Source organism: Rutidosis leptorrhynchoides, chromosome 4 (genome assembly GCF_046630445.1).
Source record: "Rutidosis leptorrhynchoides isolate AG116_Rl617_1_P2 chromosome 4, CSIRO_AGI_Rlap_v1, whole genome shotgun sequence".
Taxonomy (NCBI): domain Eukaryota; kingdom Viridiplantae; phylum Streptophyta; class Magnoliopsida; order Asterales; family Asteraceae; genus Rutidosis; species Rutidosis leptorrhynchoides.
Window position 1 is genome coordinate 259,715,544 of NC_092336.1, and position 21,078 is coordinate 259,736,621.

At 33.5% G+C, this 21,078-nt stretch overlaps 1 non-coding gene across 1 annotated transcript; it reads right to left on the minus strand.

Annotated features, from left to right (window-relative positions):
- Positions 1–3,072: 3,072 nt before the first annotated feature.
- On the minus strand, positions 3,073–3,179 carry LOC139845963 (small nucleolar RNA R71). Its single transcript, XR_011758713.1, has one exon. It is a non-coding gene; the product is annotated as a small nucleolar RNA R71 (small nucleolar RNA).
- Between the last annotated feature and the right edge of the window lie 17,899 nt (positions 3,180–21,078).

Sequence of the window (21,078 nt, forward strand, 5' to 3'; positions counted from 1 at the left end):
ATGATTATTATTATTATCGTCGTTTTTATCGTCGTTCTAGTTTTATCTTATTATTATCATTATTATTATCTTTATCAATAAAAGGGATTTATCATTAAAAATTGTTTTTTTTATTACTATCGTTATCGTTAAAGTTATAATTAGTATTATTATTATTATTATCCAATTATCATTATTATTATTATTATTATTATTATTATTATTATTATTATTATTATTATTATTATTATTATTATTATTATTATTATTATTAGTATTATTATTATTATCATTATTAATATATATATATCATTATTTAAAAATGGTTATTGTTATTGTTATTATTATTATTACTATATTATCATTAAGATAATTATTAGTATTATCGTTAATAATATTATAGTAACTATCATTATTAATATTAGTGTAATTAAAACAAATAATTGTAACACCTAAATATTTTGATTACTATTATTATCATTATTATGAACACGATATAAAAGACGATTAAAAGCTATTAAACGAAACGATTAGGAAATAATGAGTAAGAGTATCATGATGAAATTAAAATATTATAAGATATTAATTTAGATAAAATTATCGTTCTTATTATTTTTATCATTACTATTATTATTAAAAGTATCGTTAGTATTAAAACTATCATTTTAACAAAAATTATCATTTTAATAGAAATGTCATTGTTACTATAAAATATTATTATTATTATTATTTTAAATAGAATTATTATTTTAAAGATAATATTAAAAATTATCGTAAATATTAAAGTTATCATAATTAGAATTATCGTTTTATCATAATGTCATCTTAGTAATTATAAATATTGATATTTTTATAATAATAATTATTATTACAAAATAATACAACTTTTACTTACTATCATTATAGATATTATTTTATCAAATAAATATGTGATACAAACATATTTTACTACGTGTAATAACTTACTTTAATAATACCTATCATATTATCTTTATGATATTAAATGAACCCTATAAATTTTATTACTTAATATATATAAAAGTATATTTTATTATATAAATTTAATATAAAGTTTTATTTATTAATAAATAAATTGTATTATTTGCTCTAATAAATCTTTTAAAAATATTTAAAAATATAAAACGACGATATTTAAACTATATATTAATCATGTATAGATTTTTGGAAATTATTTTGAGTCAAATTTACTTTTGTTAACTTTTGCATATTAGTCTCGAGCATTAGGATTGTGGTACACTATGACTTGACCTAATTTGTTAGACAAATATTGACCAACATATAAATATATATAATTAATTTAGGTTCGTGAATCCGAGGCCAACCTTGCACTTGTTCAATGACGTTATATGTATTTTTACTACGAAATACAGTATGGTGAGTTTCATTTGCCTTTTTACCCTTTATATTTTTGGGCTGAGAATACATGCGCAACTTTTATAAATGTTTTACGAAATAGACACAAGTACGTGAAACTACATTCTATGGTTGAATTATCGAAATCGAATATGCCCCTTTTTATTAAGTCTGGTAATCTAAGAATTAGGGAACAGACACCCTAATTGACGCGAATCCTAAAGATAGATCTATTGGGCCTAACAAACCCCATCCAAAGTACCGGATGCTTTAGTACTTCGAAATTTATATCATGTCCGAAGGAGGATCCCGGAATGATAGGGGATATTCTTATATGTATCTAGTTAATGTCGGTTACCAGGTGTTCACCATATGAATGATTATTTTTGTCTCTATGCATGGGACGTATATTTATGAGAACTGAAAATGAAATTCTTGTGGTCTATTAAAATGATGGAAATAAATGATTATGATAAACTAATGAACTCACCAACCTTTTGGTTGACACTTTAAAGCATGTTTATTCTCAGGTGTTAAAGAAATCTTCCGCTGTGCATTTGCTCATTTTAAAGATATTACTTGGAGTCTTTCATAGCATATTTCGAAGAACGTTGCATTCGAGTCATTGAGTTCATCAAAGATTATTATTAAATCAATTTATAGTTGGATAGTGGATATTATGAAATGGTATGCATGCCTGTCAATTTTCGATGTTAAGAAAGTTTGTCTTTTAAAAACGAATGCAATGTTTGTAAAATGTATCATATAGAGGTCAAATACCTCGTAATGTAATCAACTATTGTGAATCGTTTATAATGTATATGAACGGGTCCTTTCATGTACGTGGACCGGGTTATTGGAGCCAAACAGTCCTCAATTATATTGAGACCAAACGAATCCTGCCCCTCTGCTGCATCTTTTGGCTATTCGAAACGTGGGCAAAATCAGAAAAGTCTATTAATTGGATAACTTATATAATTTTTCTTTCCTTTTAAAAACTAATAGGATATTCAGTGAATGCACCGAGCAAGACGTTCACCACCTTTTGTACGTTCACCACCTGTAACTAGATCAAGACATCTAGCAAATATTACCGCTGTTGATTTTCCTTTAGAATCGTCATCCAGTCGACCAAGTACTCCAAGTCAAATTTCTGATAATCCATTTTTTGAACCCGACCTCACAATTGAGAATCCGGAGAATATTCAGGGACGATTCATAGATCCTGAACCACTAAACTTTCCTCCAGAACCACCAATCATTCAAACAGAGATTGTTGAGGAACGAACCATTAAATCAGAATCCTCTAGTGATTCAGATTCAACAAATTCAATCATGGAGAATCTGGAACCTTTAAGTATGGAAGACCGAATGCGAGCTAAACGCACTGGCCAAGGTCACGCAATTACTCATCCATACATTAATGCGCCAGATTATGAAATCAAAGGAAAAATTCTACATATGGTGACTAATCAATGCCAATTTAGTGGTGCCCCGAAGGAAGATCCAAATGAACATCTTCGTACCTTTAATAGGATCTGCACACTATTTAAAATAAGAGAAGTTGAGGATGAACAGATATATCTCATGTTATTTCCCTGGACTTTGAAGAGAGAAGCCAAAGATTGGTTGGAATCGTTACCTGAAGGGGCGATTGATACATGGGATGTTTTAGTTGAAAAATTTCTTAAACAATTCTTTCCGGCATCTAAAGCCGTAAGACTTCAAGGAGAAATTGTTACATTCACACAGAAACCAAATGAAACTTTATATGAGGCATGGACAAGATTTGGAAAGTTGTTGAGAGGATGTCCGCAACATGGTTTAGACACCTGTCAAATAGTACAAATATTCTACCAAGGATGCGACATCACTACAAGGAAAGACATAGACATAGCAGCTGGTGGTTCTATTATGAAGAAAACAGAAACTGATGCTTACAAAATTATTGATAACACTGCTTCCCACTCACATGAGTGGCACCAAGAAAAAGATATCGTTAGATCATCTAAAGCAGCTAGAGCCGATTCTAGCCATGACTTAGATTCCATTTCCGCAAAGATAGATGCTGTCGAGAGACGAATGGAAAAGATGACTAAAGATATTCACTCAATATGAATTAGTTATGTGCAGTGAGGAGGACCACATTTGACAAAAGATTGTCTTAGTATTAAGCTAACAATGGAACAAAGAGAGAATGTTTCATATCTAAACCAAAGGCCTGGAAATAATTATCAGAATAATTATCAACCGCCAAGGCCGATTTACAATCAAAACCAGAACTATAACCGAAATATTCCATACAACAACCAACAAGGTCCTAGCAATCAACAAGTATCCAACAATACTTACAACCAGCAAAGACCTAATTTTCAAAAACAAACCACAACAAACCGATGATAAAAAGCTGAATTTAGAAGATATGATGACGAAGCTAGTTGAAACTCAAACGCAGTTTTTCACATCTCAGAAACAAACTAATGAACAAAATGCTCAAGTATTTAGAAATCAACAAGCTTCTATTCAAAATTTGGAACAAGAAGTAAGTAACCTAGCAAGGTTAATAGGTGAAAGAAAACCGGGAAGTTTACCTAGTGATACAAATGCAAACCCCCGAAATGAAACAGCTAAAGCCATTACCACAAGAAGTGGTACAACACTTAAACCACCTGAAATACCTGTAACTTCTGATGAAGCTATTCCTACTCCACAAGAACCACAACCTGAACAAGATAAGGAAAAAGAACCGGTAGTTGAAAAGGTTAATGAAGATAACATAGTTAAGGCTAAACCTTATGTTAAACCATACCAACCACCACTTCCTTACCCGAGTAAAATGAAAAAAGAGAAACTTGAAGCCGAGCAATCTAAATTCTTGGATATGTTTAAACAGATAAATGTAAATCTTCCTTTCATTGATGTGATTTCAGGAATGCCTAGATATGCTAAATTTCTGAAAGATCTGATCACGAATAAAAAGAAAATGGAAGAACTCTCGACCGTTACTATGAATGCTAATTGTTCTGCAGTGCTGTTGAATAAGATACCAGAAAAATTATCTGATCCAGGAAGTTTCACAATTCCATGTTTTCTGGGTAGTCTTAATTCAATAGAAGCATTAGCAGACTTAGGTGCTAGTATAAATTTAATGCCGTATTCATTATACACTAAACTAGACCTTGAAGAATTGAAACCAACAAGAATAAGTATACAACTAGCCGATAGATCAATAAAATATCCTAGAGGGATAATGGAAAACATGCTAGTTAAAGTTGGTACTTTAGTATTTCGAGTAGATTTTGTTGTTCTGGACATGGAAGAAGATTCTCAAGTTCCTCTAATATTAGGAAGACCATTCTTAAACATGGCTAAAGTAATGATAGACGTGTTTGGTAAGAAACTGACCCTAAGTATAGAGGACGAGAGTGTTACCTTTTCAGTTGATAGAGCAATGCAACAACCGCAATCTGCAGATGATACATGCTATTATATTCAAACTATAGATTCACATGCAGAATTGTTAGAAGAATTTCCAGAATTACAAGGAACAGGAGAATGTTCTTTAGGAGAAAGTACTGAACCAATTGATGAAGCTGAAATGTTAGCTACACTAATAGCTAATGGATATGAACCAACAACAGAAGAAATTCAAATGCTAAAAGAAGAAGACAGATATCGATACAAATCATCGATAGAAGAACCTCCAACATTAGAGTTAAAGCCACTTCCAAACCATTTGGAATATGCTTATTTACATGGTGAATCTGAATTACCTGTAATAATATCGTCTTCTCTTACTGAAAATGAGAAATCACAACTCATTTCTGTGTTAAAAGCTCATAAACCAGCTATTGCATGGAAGACTCATGATATAAAAGGAATAAGTCCTTCATATTGCACACATAAAATCCTTATGGAAGAAGGTCATAAAACGTATATGCAACGCCAACGAAGACTAAATCCTAATATGCAAGATGTAGTTAAAAAAGAAATTATTAAACTGCTAGATGCAGGTTTAATTTACCCAATTTCTGATAGTCCATGGGTAAGCCCAGTTCAATACGTGTCTAAGAATGGTGGCATGACTGTCATTACAAATGAAAAAAATGAGCTTATTCCTACTAGGACTGTAACAGGATGGCGTGTGTGTATTGATTATAGAAAATTAAATGACGCCACCAGAAAAGATCACTTTCCCTTACCTTTCATTGATCAAATGTTGGAAAGATTAGCCGGAAATAGTTTTTATTGTTTTCTAGATGGTTTTTTCGGATATTTTCAAATTCCAATAGCACCCGAGGACCAAGAGAAAACCACATTCACGTGCCCTTATGGTACTTTTGCTTACAAACGCATGCCATTTGGACTTTGCAACGCCCCTGCAACCTTTCAAAGGTGCATGATGGCGATTTTTCACGACATGATAGAAGAATGCATGGAAGTTTTCATGGATGACTTTTCAGTCTTCGGTAATACATTTGAATCATGTCTAGCTAATCTGGAACGAATGCTTATTAGATGCGAACAATCAAATCTAGTACTTAATTGGGAGAAATGCCATTTCATGGTTAAAGAAGGCATCGTTCTTGGTCATAAAATCTCAAAGGAAGGAATTGAAGTGGATAGAGCTAAAGTAGATGTAATTGCTAAACTTCCACATCCCACCAATGTTAGAGGAGTTAGGAGTTTTCTAGGACATGCCAGTTTTTACCGACGTTTCATTAAAGATTTTTCTAAAATTGCCACTCCTATGAATAAACTCCTAGAAAAGGATGCTACATTCATCTTTTCAGATGAATGTATCAAATCTTTTAATATTCTTAAAGAGAAACTCACTAATGCGCCGATCATGATAACTCCAAATTGGAATCTACCATTTGAACTAATGTACGATGCAAGTGATTTTGCAATGGGAGCCGTTTTAGGACAAAGGATTGAAAAACGATTTCAACCTATATATTATGCTAGTAAGACGTTACAAGGAGCACAAACAAATTACACAACTACTGAAAAAGAACTCCTTGCTATTATCTTCGCTTTTGACAAATTTTGATCATATCTCGTTCTAGCAAAAACGGTGGTCTATACCGACCATTCTGCTCTTAGATACTTATTTTTGAAACAAGATGCTAAACCAAGATTAATCCGTTGGATCTTACTCTTACAAGAGTTTGATATTGAAATCCGAGATAAAAGAGGAGCAGAAAATCTCACCGCTGATCATCTTTCTCGACTTGAAAATCCTGAATTAGAAGTTCTAAATGAATCGGCCATACAAGACAACTTTCCTGATGAATATCTATTGAAGATAGATTATAATGAAATTCCATGGTTTGCAAACTATGCAAACTACTTAGTATGTGGATTCCTTGAAAAAGGATTATCGTACCAAAAACGAAAGAAATTCTTCAGTGATATAAAGCACTATTTCTGGGAAGATCCACATTTGTTTAAAAATTGTCCCAATGGAATAATACGCCGATGTGTATTTGGAGATGAAGCTAGTAAAATCTTAAACCATTGTCACACAGGACCAACAGGAGGGCATTATTGGCCTCAACTCACAGCAAGAAAAGTTTACGATACTGGATTCTATTGGCCTACAATTTACAAAGACGCACACCTTCTTTGCAAATCCTGTGATGCTTGTCAAAGGGCCGGAAAAATAAGTCAACGTGATGAAATGCCACAAAATGTCATTCAAGTATGTGAAGTATTTGACATTTGGGGTATTGACTTTATGGGTCCATTTCCAAAATCTCATAATAATTTATACATTCTCGTAGCCATTGATTATGTATCGAAATGGGCGGAAGCACAAGCTCTCCCAACTAACGATGCACGAGTTGTAGTCAACTTTTTAAAATTTCTTTTTGCAAGGTTTGGAACACCGAAAGCTTTAATAAGTGATCGGGGAACTCATTTCTGTAATAATCAACTTGAGAAAGTTCTTAAAAGATATGGAGTAACTCATAAAATCTCCACCGCATATCATCCACAAACAAGTGGACAAGTTGAAAATACCAACCGAGCTTTAAAACGTATTCTAGAGAAAAACCGTAGGATCAAATCCGAAGGAATGGTCCATTAAATTGGAGGATGCACTCTGGGCTTTTAGAACATCCTACAAAACTCCAATTGGAACCACACCTTTTAGACTCGTTTATGGAAAAGCATGTCATCTTCCAGTAGAAATTGAACACAAAGCATTTTGGGCTTTGAAGACATGTAATCTTGATTTACATGAAGCTGGACGTATACGGTTAAGTCAATTAAACGAATTAGAAGAATTAAGACAAGAAGCATACGAAAATTCGTTAATCTATAAGGAAAGAATGAAGAAATGGCATGATAAAAGAATCAGAAGTTCAAAAGAATTTAAAGAAGGAGATAGAGTTCTTCTTTTCAATTCACGATTCAAGCTATTTCCTAGAAAATTGAAATCAAGATGGTCTAGACCATTCATAGTCAAAAGAGTTTTCCCATACGGAATGACAGAATTAATAAATTCAAATGGGATTGAATTTAAGGTTAATGGTCACAGAGTTAAACACTACATAGATAGTCCGATGGAAGTCGACAACGAAGTTAATCACAATTTCAATACCACAGCTAACTAAGTGTGGGGAGAATCAAGTCTTTAAAGGATAATATGTATTTCTGTTAGAGTTAGATTGTCTGTTTTGTGTAGTTCTCGAAAATGGAACCCAAATGGTCTTTCTCTAGCAGACCCTAAAGAACTAGTCTTCTCCCCCCATTCTGAATTTTTATTTTTTTAGGTTTTTACGAAATGAAGACTTACTGTGAACTAAACCATGGTCTAATGCTACATGCTTTGATCACTAAACGTAATAATGACACACTTCCGAGTGAACTAGTATCAGTAATCAGAGAAAGATTGGACGGAGTAAGAAAAGAATCCAGATGCGAAGATAATAAGTTACAATTTGGTAAAGGAAAATCAAAATCCGCAGCGAAAAGAAGAGCACGACACCTTGAAAGATGTCACAAATGCGGAAAATGGTCACATGGAGGTAAATGTTCAAATAATCAAACCTATTCAAACACCGAATTTGTTACTTTATGCAGAGATGGACCGTTCATATGTTTAGAAGAAAAAACGTTGAATGCTTGAGGTTACGCCTATGTAGCTATGGAAAACCAATTAAATCGACTATCTTATGAGTGGGATAGATCATATCATTAAGAAATATATTTCACAGGTAAGTCTGTACAGTTTTTATTTTTATTTTTTATTTTTAACCTTTTGATAATAAACGCTAATTTGTTCGCTATAAAGTATTAAATTGGTATTGAATAAAATTAGGTTTGGCGACCGAAATTATTAATATCATACAAAAATTTATTACATCACTGCGAAATTTAACGTTTATTCTTAAGGTATAAATATCTTTAATCAATCAACCCAAAATATTTCAAAAATTCGTCATGAGTTAAATTAGGTCATGGAATCGAAATTACTTTACCGAAAAGAGGGGCGTATATTTTTGATAATATTTGATTGATTAAAGTGGGATAATGTAACGACCCGCACTTTTCCGATCGTTCTATACTTATGAGATTAATATTTACATAAATTAAACCTTACCAACATGATAAGCAATCCAAATTGTTGAGACTTATGTTTTTGAAAAGAGTTTTACACAACGTTTGACCGTCTAGTTTGACCGATGATATCACGAACTATACAATATATGATAATTATACATACATATTTAACATGATCTAAGGATGTTTTAATATCTCATTTTGTATTAATAACAAAAAGTCATAAGTATATTTTGAAACTACTAACTTAAGTTTTCAAAACAATAACCATACGTAACGTTATTTGACATAAATACTGATGATTTATAATGTTTATACATATATCGTATAAGTAATGTATTTAATCATTTTTAAAGGGCTTTTATACATAAAACAATATAAGTATATTTACAAAAGATAGTTATATTTGAATTCTCGTTCCGTTTCCTCAATAATCCTATACGTATATCTAGGGTACTATACACAGCTTCTAGAAGTATTTACTATTGGTATATACCAATAGAAATCTTCAATTATTGGAATAATATGTCATTCATGACATAATAAATTTTAACTTATCTTAGATATTTTCACTAAAAACCAAATTTTCAAGCCTATAAATAAGCACCATTTCTAACTCATTTTTACACATTCATATTCCAAATTTTACTTCCAATTTTCACACACACTTGCAAGAACTCTCTCAACTTTTATTTTACTACTTCTTTCCAGCAACTTTACATTTTAAACTTGAGGTAAAAACTCTACTTCAACTCTTTTTCAATTCATATATTTAAAGCTATATATATAAGAGTTTATAAACTAGAACATAGTTTGAATGATTTCAAACTTGTTCGCAAACTAAATAGATCCTTCTAACTTAACTTTTAAAATACTTCAAGACCTATAACATATCTTAATTATATGCTAACTTAACAAGGTATAACTTGGTTTTTCAAAGAACACCTTAAAAACTGAATTTACGACGTCGGAGTGCAACCGGGGGCTGTTTTGGGTTGGATAATTAAAAACCATCTTAAACTTTGAATTGGAGGTTTATTTTCTGGAAAAATTATTTTTACTATGAATATGATAACACATAAAAATTTCATGATTTAACTCAAAGTATAAGTATTTTTAGAAAAATAATCATTTGAGGTTGTTTACATGATGGAAAATGATTAACTTCATAAGTTTCACTAAAGTTTGACCTATGCCGTGTGATTTTGAATACAAACTAAGGTATTTACAGTTCATAGTCTTAAAGAGGGACTCGATCCAAGGAGATGGCAAGTTGAATCAACGAAAACAGAGTTGTAACGAAGAAACTATGACCGAAACAAAATCGGATATCCAAGACTAGTTTAGCCACGAAAATAATTGGGAAAAAATTAAATAAATCACATCTTTTTAAGTTAACATGATATTTTATATATATGTACTTATAATTCAATTTTATATGGTTCAGGATCACCCGTAAACAACACGAGAAGATTAATCATAAGATCCCATGATTGTACGCAACACGTCATTTGACAACACCGGTACTTTATGTACGCAACACGTCATTTGACAACACCGGTACCATGGGTCAAGATTAATCTCGACCAATACATATACGATGGGGTTTTATTTATTTCGTTGGGGGTTTTATTTATTTCATTGCGGGTATATTAAACATCTAAAAATGAACCATTAAAATTGAATTACTAACAACGAGCTGCTAACTACGGACTAAGGAATTATTCAAAGTATTAAAAGTATAACAAGTATATATATGTGACGTTTGTTTAAAAAGAAAAGGTATTGATATATTATATATGGATAGGTTCGTGATATCAACCGGAGACCAAGTCAAATTATATATATATCTTCAAGACGAAAGTGAGTATATAGTCCCACTTTTAAACTCTAAATATTTCGGGATGAGAATACATGTATTTTATGTTTTACGTTATGGACACAAGTAACTGAAAAATATATTCTACGTTGAGTTGTACCACTAGCATACTTCCCTGTAGCTTGGTAACTAATATTTACAGCGGTATTGTAAACGCGAATCCTGTTGATAGATCTATCGGGCCTGACAACCCCAACCGGACTGGACGACCAGTATTCAACGGTTGCACAGTACTTCGTTTCGTGACTACACTTGGTACGGTGTAGTAAGATTTCATAATAAAGGGAATATGCGACGTGATTAAATGTTAAGTATGGTTACCAAGTGCTCAACCACTTAGAATATTTTTATTAAACTGTTTATATACGAAATCTTGTGGTCTATATATATATATTGCTGCCGGCACTAAACCTATATCTCACCAACTTTATGTTGACCTTTTAAAACATGTCTATTCTCAGGAGATTACTAAAGCTTCCGCTGCATAATGTTGAATTTGAGCAGGATCTTGCGTACGCATATTTGTGTCAAAAATAAAACTGCATACCCAAGGATTTGTGTTGTAAAATATGCTCGAAATCGTGTTGTTATCATTATATGTAAAGTTTGTAAGTCGAAGATTATCGCTAAACGATAATCATCTTTTTATTGTCTAAAGCTTGTAACAAAAATAATGGTTATGGTTTGTAATGTATAATATATGCAGTTTCTCTTTTAAAAAAATGTCGCATATAGAGGTCAATACCTCGCAATGAAATCATACGTTATCTAACACGTTCTTATGGTTAAGGACGGGTTATGACATGTGGTATCAGAGCGGTGGTCTTAGCAAACCAGGTTTGCATTAGTGTGTCTAACCGATAAGTCGTTAGGATACATTAGTAAGTCTGGACTTTGACCGGGTCTGATTTAAAAACCATTGCTTATCATTGTTGGTTAAAATTTATATGTAAATATTATGTAGTACTAATGGGTTAGTTGTTGTATGATAGATGTCGGGCTCAAAACTTGTTATCACATTCAGCGACTCCGAACCAGAATCTTCAGATGGTGTTCCAGTCATTAACCTATCCGATGACGAAAATAATATCTTTGGGGAAGACTCACAAATTCCGGATGAACCGACTATAGAGAACCCGGAAAGTGAACCCGAGGAAGAAATACAGGAAATTACAAAAGACGAGTTCGAACTAGGAAAGAAACGAAAGGCTAATGAATTAGAAAATTCAAATCCCGAGTTTAGTAAGGATGATGTGGCACCAACTCCACTAGACACTACCACCCCTATTCCCGCTATTCCTATTCGTGCTGTCCCGGCATCCAGTTCTTCAGCCCCACAGCCAAAATATAGGCAGACAGCTAGGATAAGCGTTAGGCCATTCCTTGAACCTAAACGTCCTAGAAAATAGACCAAACGATGCGCTGCCGTATTAAACCATGGGATCATATAATGTTTTGTATAATATTATTAGTGTGGTTTGCTTAATGTTCGATATAAGATAAGCATATGTAAAATAGTGAAGTGTGAAATGCAATAATTTTCCATGGTTAAGTATTATTTAGATGGTAGTAATTGATTCTGTACTAAGCTATTAAGTATGGACATTAACGGGTAGGTACTACCCTAGATATAATTATAAAACGCTAATAAGAAGAAAAGGCTTTTATAATAATACCTGGTTCATATTATTAATAAGCTATAATGTACTGTAAATATACACTACATCTATAATATTCCATGTGAATAATTATTTTCTTTTCATTCTTATAGAAGAATATGGCGCGATTGAACCGAATGACGGAACAAGAAATCCAGGAACTCATCAATCAACGAGTGAACGACAGAATGTTATGGGTCGAGGCTGCAAGAGGTGCTGCAGTTAACCCAAATCCTCGTGTGGGGTGCACTTACAAAACTTTTCAAGCTTGCAAGCCCTCATCATTCAGTGGAACAGAAGGACCAATCGGTTTAACCCGGTGGATAGAAAAGATGGAGATTGTGTTTAAAATCAGTGGTTGTGTTGAAAAGGACATGACCAAGTATGCATCGTGCACTTTACAAGATAGTGCACTCACGTGGTGGAAAAATTATGTGAAGGCTGTAGGAGGAGATGTAGCTTATGATACTCCATGGGAAGAATTCAAAACAATGTTAATCAACGAATATTGTCCAAGGAACGAGGTTAGGAAGTTGGAAGATGAGTTACGAAGTCTGAAGGTTATTGGTACTGAAATCACCAACTACAATCAGCGATTCATGGAATTAGTTTTGCTATGTCCTGAATTGGTTCCAACCGAAGAACGGAAGATTGAAATGTACAAAGATGGTTTGCCCAAAAAGGTCAAGGCAAATGTTACAGCATCGAAACCTAAGACAATTCATGAAGCTATAACCATGGCAAACGAGCTAATGGATCAGGTCATCATGGATAAGAAAGTATCCAATACTGATGTGAAGGTATCAGGTAACAAAAGAAAGTGGAATGGAAATTATGATCGAGGTAACCAACAACAATCTTTTAAGAAACAAGAAACCATACAAGGTGCGGGTAGTGGTTTAAGCTTTGGTTACAAAGGACAAAATCCTTTATGCAACCGATGCCACAAACATCACTCTGGCTACTGTAATGTGGTATGCAACAAATGTAATCGAAAGGGTCATCTTGCTGAAGATTGTAGGGCTCTCGTTACAAATACAAATGGTACCAAGACTCCTGCCACCAATGCAAATAGAACTGCTTTGGCTACCATTACTTGTTATGGGTGTGGAAAACAAGGTCACTATAAGAGCCAGTGCCCGAATCCAGAGAAGAATATCGGACCTGCACGTGGGAGAGCATTTGTTATTAATGCTAGAGAGGCATGTGAAGACCCGGAGCTTGTTACGGGTACGTTTACCATTAATAACTTATCCGCATCTATTATATTTGATACTGGTGCTGATAGAAGTTACGTGTGTAGAGACTTTCACACTAAATTGAATTGTTCATTATTACCTCTAGATGCTAAGTACATGATTGAGTTAGCTAATGGTAAACTAATTAAAGCCGATAAAATTTGCCGTGATTGTAAAATAAATTTAGCCGGAGAAACATTTAAGATTGATTTGATACCCGTAGAATTAGGAAGTTTTGATGTAATAGTCGGCATGGACTGGATGTCCAAAATAGGAGCCGAAGTTGTGTGCGCCAAGAAGGCAATTCGCATTCCTCGTAAGGATAAAACGCCAGTAATGATTTATGGAGAGAAGGGTAAATCAAAGCTAAAACTCATTAGTTATTTGAAAGCTCAAAAGTGCTTGAAGAAAGGGTGCTATGCTATCTTAGCACATGTTAATAAAGTCGAAAAGAAAGAAAAAGAGAAGTGCATCAATGACGTGCCTGTGGCAAGAGATTTTCCTGAAGTATTTCCGGAAGAGTTGCCAGGATTACCTCCATTTAGATCTGTAGAATTTCAAATAGATTTAGTACCAGGAGCTGCACCAGTGGCCCGTGCTCCATATAGACTTGCACCGTCCGAGTTAAAAGAACTTCAGAGTCAGTTAAAAGAATTACTGGATCGTGGATTCATACGACCAAGTACTTCACCGTGGGGAGCTCCAATTTTATTCGTCAAGAAGAAAGACGGATCTTTCCGAATGTGTATAGATTATCGTGAATTAAATAAGTTAACTATCAAGAATCGGTATCCACTACCGAGAATTGACGACTTATTTGATCAACTCCAAGGATCATGTGTGTACTCGAAAATTGACCTAAGATCGGGCTATCATCAATTACGTGTCAAAGAAGAAGATATACCGAAAACTGCTTTTCGGACACGCTACGGTCATTACGAATTTTTGGTCATGCCGTTTGGATTGACGAATGCGCCAGCTGTATTCATGGACCTCATGAATCGAGTTTGTAGTCCATATTTAGATAAGTTTGTTATCGTTTTCATTGATGATATTCTTATCTATTCCAAGAGTGAGCAAGAGCATGAGCAGCATTTAAGGTTGATATTAGAGTTGTTGAGAAAAGAACAGCTATACGCTAAATTTTCTAAGTGTGCTTTCTGGTTGAAAGAAGTGCAATTTCTTGGCCACGTTGTTAGTAGCAAAGGAATTCAGGTTGATCCAGCAAAAATTGAAGCCATTGAAAAATGGGAGACTCCTAAGACACCAATGCAGATACGCCAATTTTTGGGTTTAGCCGGTTATTATAGAAGGTTTATTCAAGATTTTTCCCGAATAGCTAAGCCGTTGACAGCGTTAACGCAAAAAGGGAAGAAATACGAATGGACCTCGGAGCAGGAGAACGCATTTCAATTACTGAAGAAGAAGTTAACTACGGCGCCTATTTTATCGTTACCAGAAGGGAACGATGATTTTGAAATATATTGTGACGCTTCGCGACAAGGTTTTGGTTGCGTTCTTATGCAACGGAAGAAAGTTATTGCATACGCATCCCGACAATTAAAGATTCACGAGCGGAATTATACGACGCATGATCTAGAACTGGGAGCAGTCGTGTTTGCATTGAAGATATGGAGACACTACTTGTATGGGGTTAAATGCACTGTGTTTACTGATCATAAAAGCCTTCAACATATTTTCGATCAAAAACAGCTGAACATGAGGCAACGTAGGTGGGTCGAGTTAATAAACGACTATGATTGTGAAATTCGTTATCATCCCGGGAAAGCGAATGTGGTGGCTGACGCACTAAGCAGAAAGGAACGAGAACCAATTCGAGTACGAGCGATGAACATAAAAATTCGCATGAATCTCAACTCACAAATCAAAGAAGTTCAACGAGAAGCACTTACTAAAGAAAATATAGGAAATGAAATAATGAAGAAGTATGAGAAGCAACTCGTTATACGGGAAGATGGAATTCGATATTTTGCAAACCGTATTTGGGTACCGAAGTTGGGTGGATTAAGGAAGTTGATATTGAACGAGGCACATAAGACAAGATACTCGATACATCCTGGAGTTGGAAAGATGTATCAAGATCTTAAGACACATTATTGGTGGCCTAACTTAAAGACAGACGTTGCAACATATGTTGGGGAGTGTTTAACTTGTTCCAAGGTCAAGGCAGAACACCAGAAACCATCAGGGTTACTTCAACAACCAGAAATCCCAGAATGGAAATGGGATGGTATTACCATGGATTTCATCACGAAGTTACCAAAGACTGCCTGGGGATACGACACCATTTGGGTGATTGTTGATCGTCTTACCAAATCTGCCCATTTCTTGCCTATAAAGGAAACGGATAGAATGGAGAAACTATTACGATTGTATATAAAGGAAATTGTTTCAAGGCATGGAATACCTATTTCCATTATATCCGATCGTGATAGTAGATTTACCTCAAAGTTCTGGCAATCACTGCAGGAGGCACTAGGAACTCGTTTAGATATGAGTACCGCATATCATCCGCAAACCGACGGGCAGAGTGAAAGAACGATTCAGACTCTTGAAGACATGCTCAGGGCATGTGTGATCGATTTTGGAAACGGATGGGATAAGTATCTACCGTTAGCAGAATTTTCGTATAATAATAGTTATCATGCAAGCATTAAAGCTGCACCATTCGAAGCATTGTGTGGAAGGAAGTGTAGATCTCCTATCTGTTGGAATGAAGTAGGAGATCGACAATTAACTGGTCCCGAGATCATACACGAAACGACTGAGAAGATAGTACAAATCAAGGAGAGATTGAAAACAGCCCGAAGTCGCCAAAAGAGTTACGCCGATGTCCGAAGGAAACCATTAGAGTTTCAGATTGGGGACATGGTTATGTTAAAGGTGTCACCATGGAAAGGTGTAATACGTTTCGGTAAAAGAGGTAAACTGAACCCAAGATATGTAGGCCCGTTCAAGATTATTGAACGCATTGGACCGGTAGCTTATCGACTCGAGTTACCTCAACAACTCGCCGGAGTACACAATACCTTTCACGTCTCAAACCTTAAGAAGTGTCTTGCAAAGGAAGACCTCACCATTCCTCTTGAAGAAATCCATGTCGATGAGAAACTACAATTCATCGAAGAACCAATCGAAATCATGGATCGTGAAGTTAAACAGCTCAAGCAGAGCAACATACCAATCGTTAAGGTTCGTTGGAATGCTCGAAGAGGTCCTGAGTTTACTTGGGAACGAGAGGATCAGATGAAACAAAAGTATCCACACTTGTTTCTCGATGACGCAAAATAGGTACAATTTTAAAATTTCGGGACGAAATTTATTTAACGGGTAGGTACTGTAACGACCCGCACTTTTCCGATCGTTCTATACTTATGAGATTAATATTTACATAAATTAAACCTTACCAACATGATAAGCAATCCAAATTGTTGAGACTTATGTTTTTGAAAAGAGTTTTACACAACGTTTGACCGTCTAGTTTGACCGATGATATCACGAACTATACAATATATGATAATTATACATACATATTTAACATGATCTAAGGATGTTTTAATATCTCATTTTGTATTAATAACAAAAAGTCATAAGTATATTTTGAAACTACTAACTTAAGTTTTCAAAACAATAACCATACGTAACGTTATTTGACATAAATACTGATGATTTATAATGTTTATACATATATCGTATAAGTAATGTATTTAATCATTTTTAAAGGGCTTTTATACATAAAACAATATAAGTATATTTACAAAAGATAGTTATATTTGAATTCTCGTTCCGTTTCCTCAATAATCCTATACGTATATCTAGGGTACTATACACAGCTTCTAGAAGTATTTACTATTGGTATATACCAATAGAAATCTTCAATTATTGGAATAATATGTCATTCATGACATAATAAATTTTAACTTATCTTAGATATTTTCACTAAAAACCAAATTTTCAAGCCTATAAATAAGCACCATTTCTAACTCATTTTTACACATTCATATTCCAAATTTTACTTCCAATTTTCACACACACTTGCAAGAACTCTCTCAACTTTTATTTTACTACTTCTTTCCAGCAACTTTACATTTTAAACTTGAGGTAAAAACTCTACTTCAACTCTTTTTCAATTCATATATTTAAAGCTATATATATAAGAGTTTATAAACTAGAACATAGTTTGAATGATTTCAAACTTGTTCGCAAACTAAATAGATCCTTCTAACTTAACTTTTAAAATACTTCAAGACCTATAACATATCTTAATTATATGCTAACTTAACAAGGTATAACTTGGTTTTTCAAAGAACACCTTAAAAACTGAATTTACGACGTCGGAGTGCAACCGGGGGCTGTTTTGGGTTGGATAATTAAAAACCATCTTAAACTTTGAATTGGAGGTTTATTTTCTGGAAAAATTATTTTTACTATTAATATGATAACACATAAAAATTTCATGATTTAACTCAAAGTATAAGTATTTTTAGAAAAATAATCATTTGAGGTTGTTTACATGATGGAAAATGATTAACTTCATAAGTTTCACTAAAGTTTGACCTATGCCGTGTGATTTTGAATACAAACTAAGGTATTTACAGTTCATAGTCTTAAAGAGGGACTCGATCCAAGGAGATGGCAAGTTGAATCAACGAAAACAGAGTTGTAACGAAGAAACTATGACCGAAACAAAATCGGATATCCAAGACTAGTTTAGCCACGAAAATAATTGGGAAAAAATTAAATAAATCACATCTTTTTAAGTTAACATGATATTTTATATATATGTACTTATAATTCAATTTTATATGGTTCAGGATCACCCGTAAACAACACGAGAAGATTAATCATAAGATCCCATGATTGTACGCAACACGTCATTTGACAACACCGGTACTTTATGTACGCAACACGTCATTTGACAACACCGGTACCATGGGTCAAGATTAATCTCGACCAATACATATACGATGGGGTTTTATTTATTTCGTTGGGGGTTTTATTTATTTCATTGCGGGTATATTAAACATCTAAAAATGAACCATTAAAATTGAATTACTAACAACGAGCTGCTAACTACGGACTAAGGAATTATTCAAAGTATTAAAAGTATAACAAGTATATATATGTGACGTTTGTTTAAAAAGAAAAGGTATTGATATATTATATATGGATAGGTTCGTGATATCAACCGGAGACCAAGTCAAATTATATATATATCTTCAAGACGAAAGTGAGTATATAGTCCCACTTTTAAACTCTAAATATTTCGGGATGAGAATACATGTATTTTATGTTTTACGTTATGGACACAAGTAACTGAAAAATATATTCTACGTTGAGTTGTACCACTAGCATACTTCCCTGTAGCTTGGTAACTAATATTTACAGCGGTATTGTAAACGCGAATCCTGTTGATAGATCTATCGGGCCTGACAACCCCAACCGGACTGGACGACCAGTATTCAACGGTTGCACAGTACTTCGTTTCGTGACTACACTTAGTACGGTGTAGTAAGATTTCATAATAAAGGGAATATGCGACGTGATTAAATGTTAAGTATGGTTACCAAGTGCTCAACCACTTAGAATATTTTTATTAAACTGTTTATATACGAAATCTTGTGGTCTATATATATATATTGCTGCCGGCACTAAACCTATATCTCACCAACTTTATGTTGACCTTTTAAAACATGTCTATTCTCAGGAGATTACTAAAGCTTCCGCTGCATAATGTTGAATTTGAGCAGGATCTTGCGTACGCATATTTGTGTCAAAAATAAAACTGCATACCCAAGGATTTGTGTTGTAAAATATGCTCGAAATTGTGTTGTTATCATTATATGTAAAGTTTGTAAGTCGAAGATTATCGCTAAACGATAATCATCTTTTTATTGTCTAAAGCTTGTAACAAAAATAATGGTTATGGTTTGTAATGTATAATATATGCAGTTTCTCTTTTAAAAAAATGTCGCATATAGAGGTCAATACCTCGCAATGAAATCATACGTTATCTAACACGTTCTTATGGTTAAGGACGGGTTATGACAGATAAAAGCCAAAAAAAATTTTAATTTTATTTTCACCATGTTTTTAAAATTAATATATATAAATTAAATTAATATTGTGAACTTTGTAAAATCAATATATTTAAAATTATAAATATTTGAAAAATTAATATTTTTAATATAAGTTTGTATGTATAAAAATAAAAATATAATATAAGTTTGGTGTGAATTTATAATATGAATTTTTAATTAAGTTTGGTGTGAATTTTTAATTTTATGCATTTTAAATCTAAGTTTGGTGTGAATTTAAAAACAAAAATTTACTATATTTTGCTAATTTAAAAATATGATTTTTAAAAATTCATCGTAAGTTGAAGACTAGGTCTTTGAACCGAAATTGCTTTACCCGAGGTAGGGACGGGAACTTTTATTATCATTATTTTTAATCTTATTGAATTAAAATATGCCAAAAACATTAAAAAAACCCAAAAATCTAAGCTTTTAAAACAATCGCTTGAAAAAGACAAATTTTAAAATTTTGTCGAGGGACGGACTAGGACATCGATCCGAAACGACCTGGTCCTAAAACAAAGGAAAACAAAATTTTAAATTTATTTTGTATTTGTTTTATAAGTTAAAGATATATATATAAAAAAAAACCAAACACCGCGACTCGCGGAGTTTGAAGAACAAAAACACCGCGACTCGCGGAGAGACCAAAACCCAGAAAAAAATAAAAGGAACAGAACAGATCAGTCTCCCACTCCACACCCAAAATAACTGCGAAAATACACATGAAAAATACACACAAATTCGCAAATTTTCACCATTTTTCATCAAATCTTTTACAAAATCATGTTGAGAAGGATGCTATCAAGGAATTACGCAAGGAAAACGACTAAAAGGGGTGAATCTTCATCCCAAGCTCGCAATGCTCCTGCTGAGAATGCGTAATAACAGGAGGTTGATAACTACTACAAACAAGATATACCTCATCCAGTTATGACATTTTCAGATATGCACTTGGAAGATTTGCACCCAAACTTGAGATTTGACAGACGATGGATAGATTATCCAAAATACCAAAGGGGCTTGCATACTCTTCATTCTAAAGCTGTTGAAGTACCTAGGGTAATAGAATGGGAACCATTAGAAGCCGTAGAATTAGCCGAGCCAATTAGGGAATTACTTGCACAGAGGTATGGTAATTCTACTTTTAACGATTGGGTACGATTATTCAACATGCGTAGACCTGTATATAAAGTATGGTGTGAAGAATTATTGTATAGTATAGAGATAAATGATTGGGTAGCTACTTTAACCGATCGATCTTTTATTAGATTTTTGTTAGG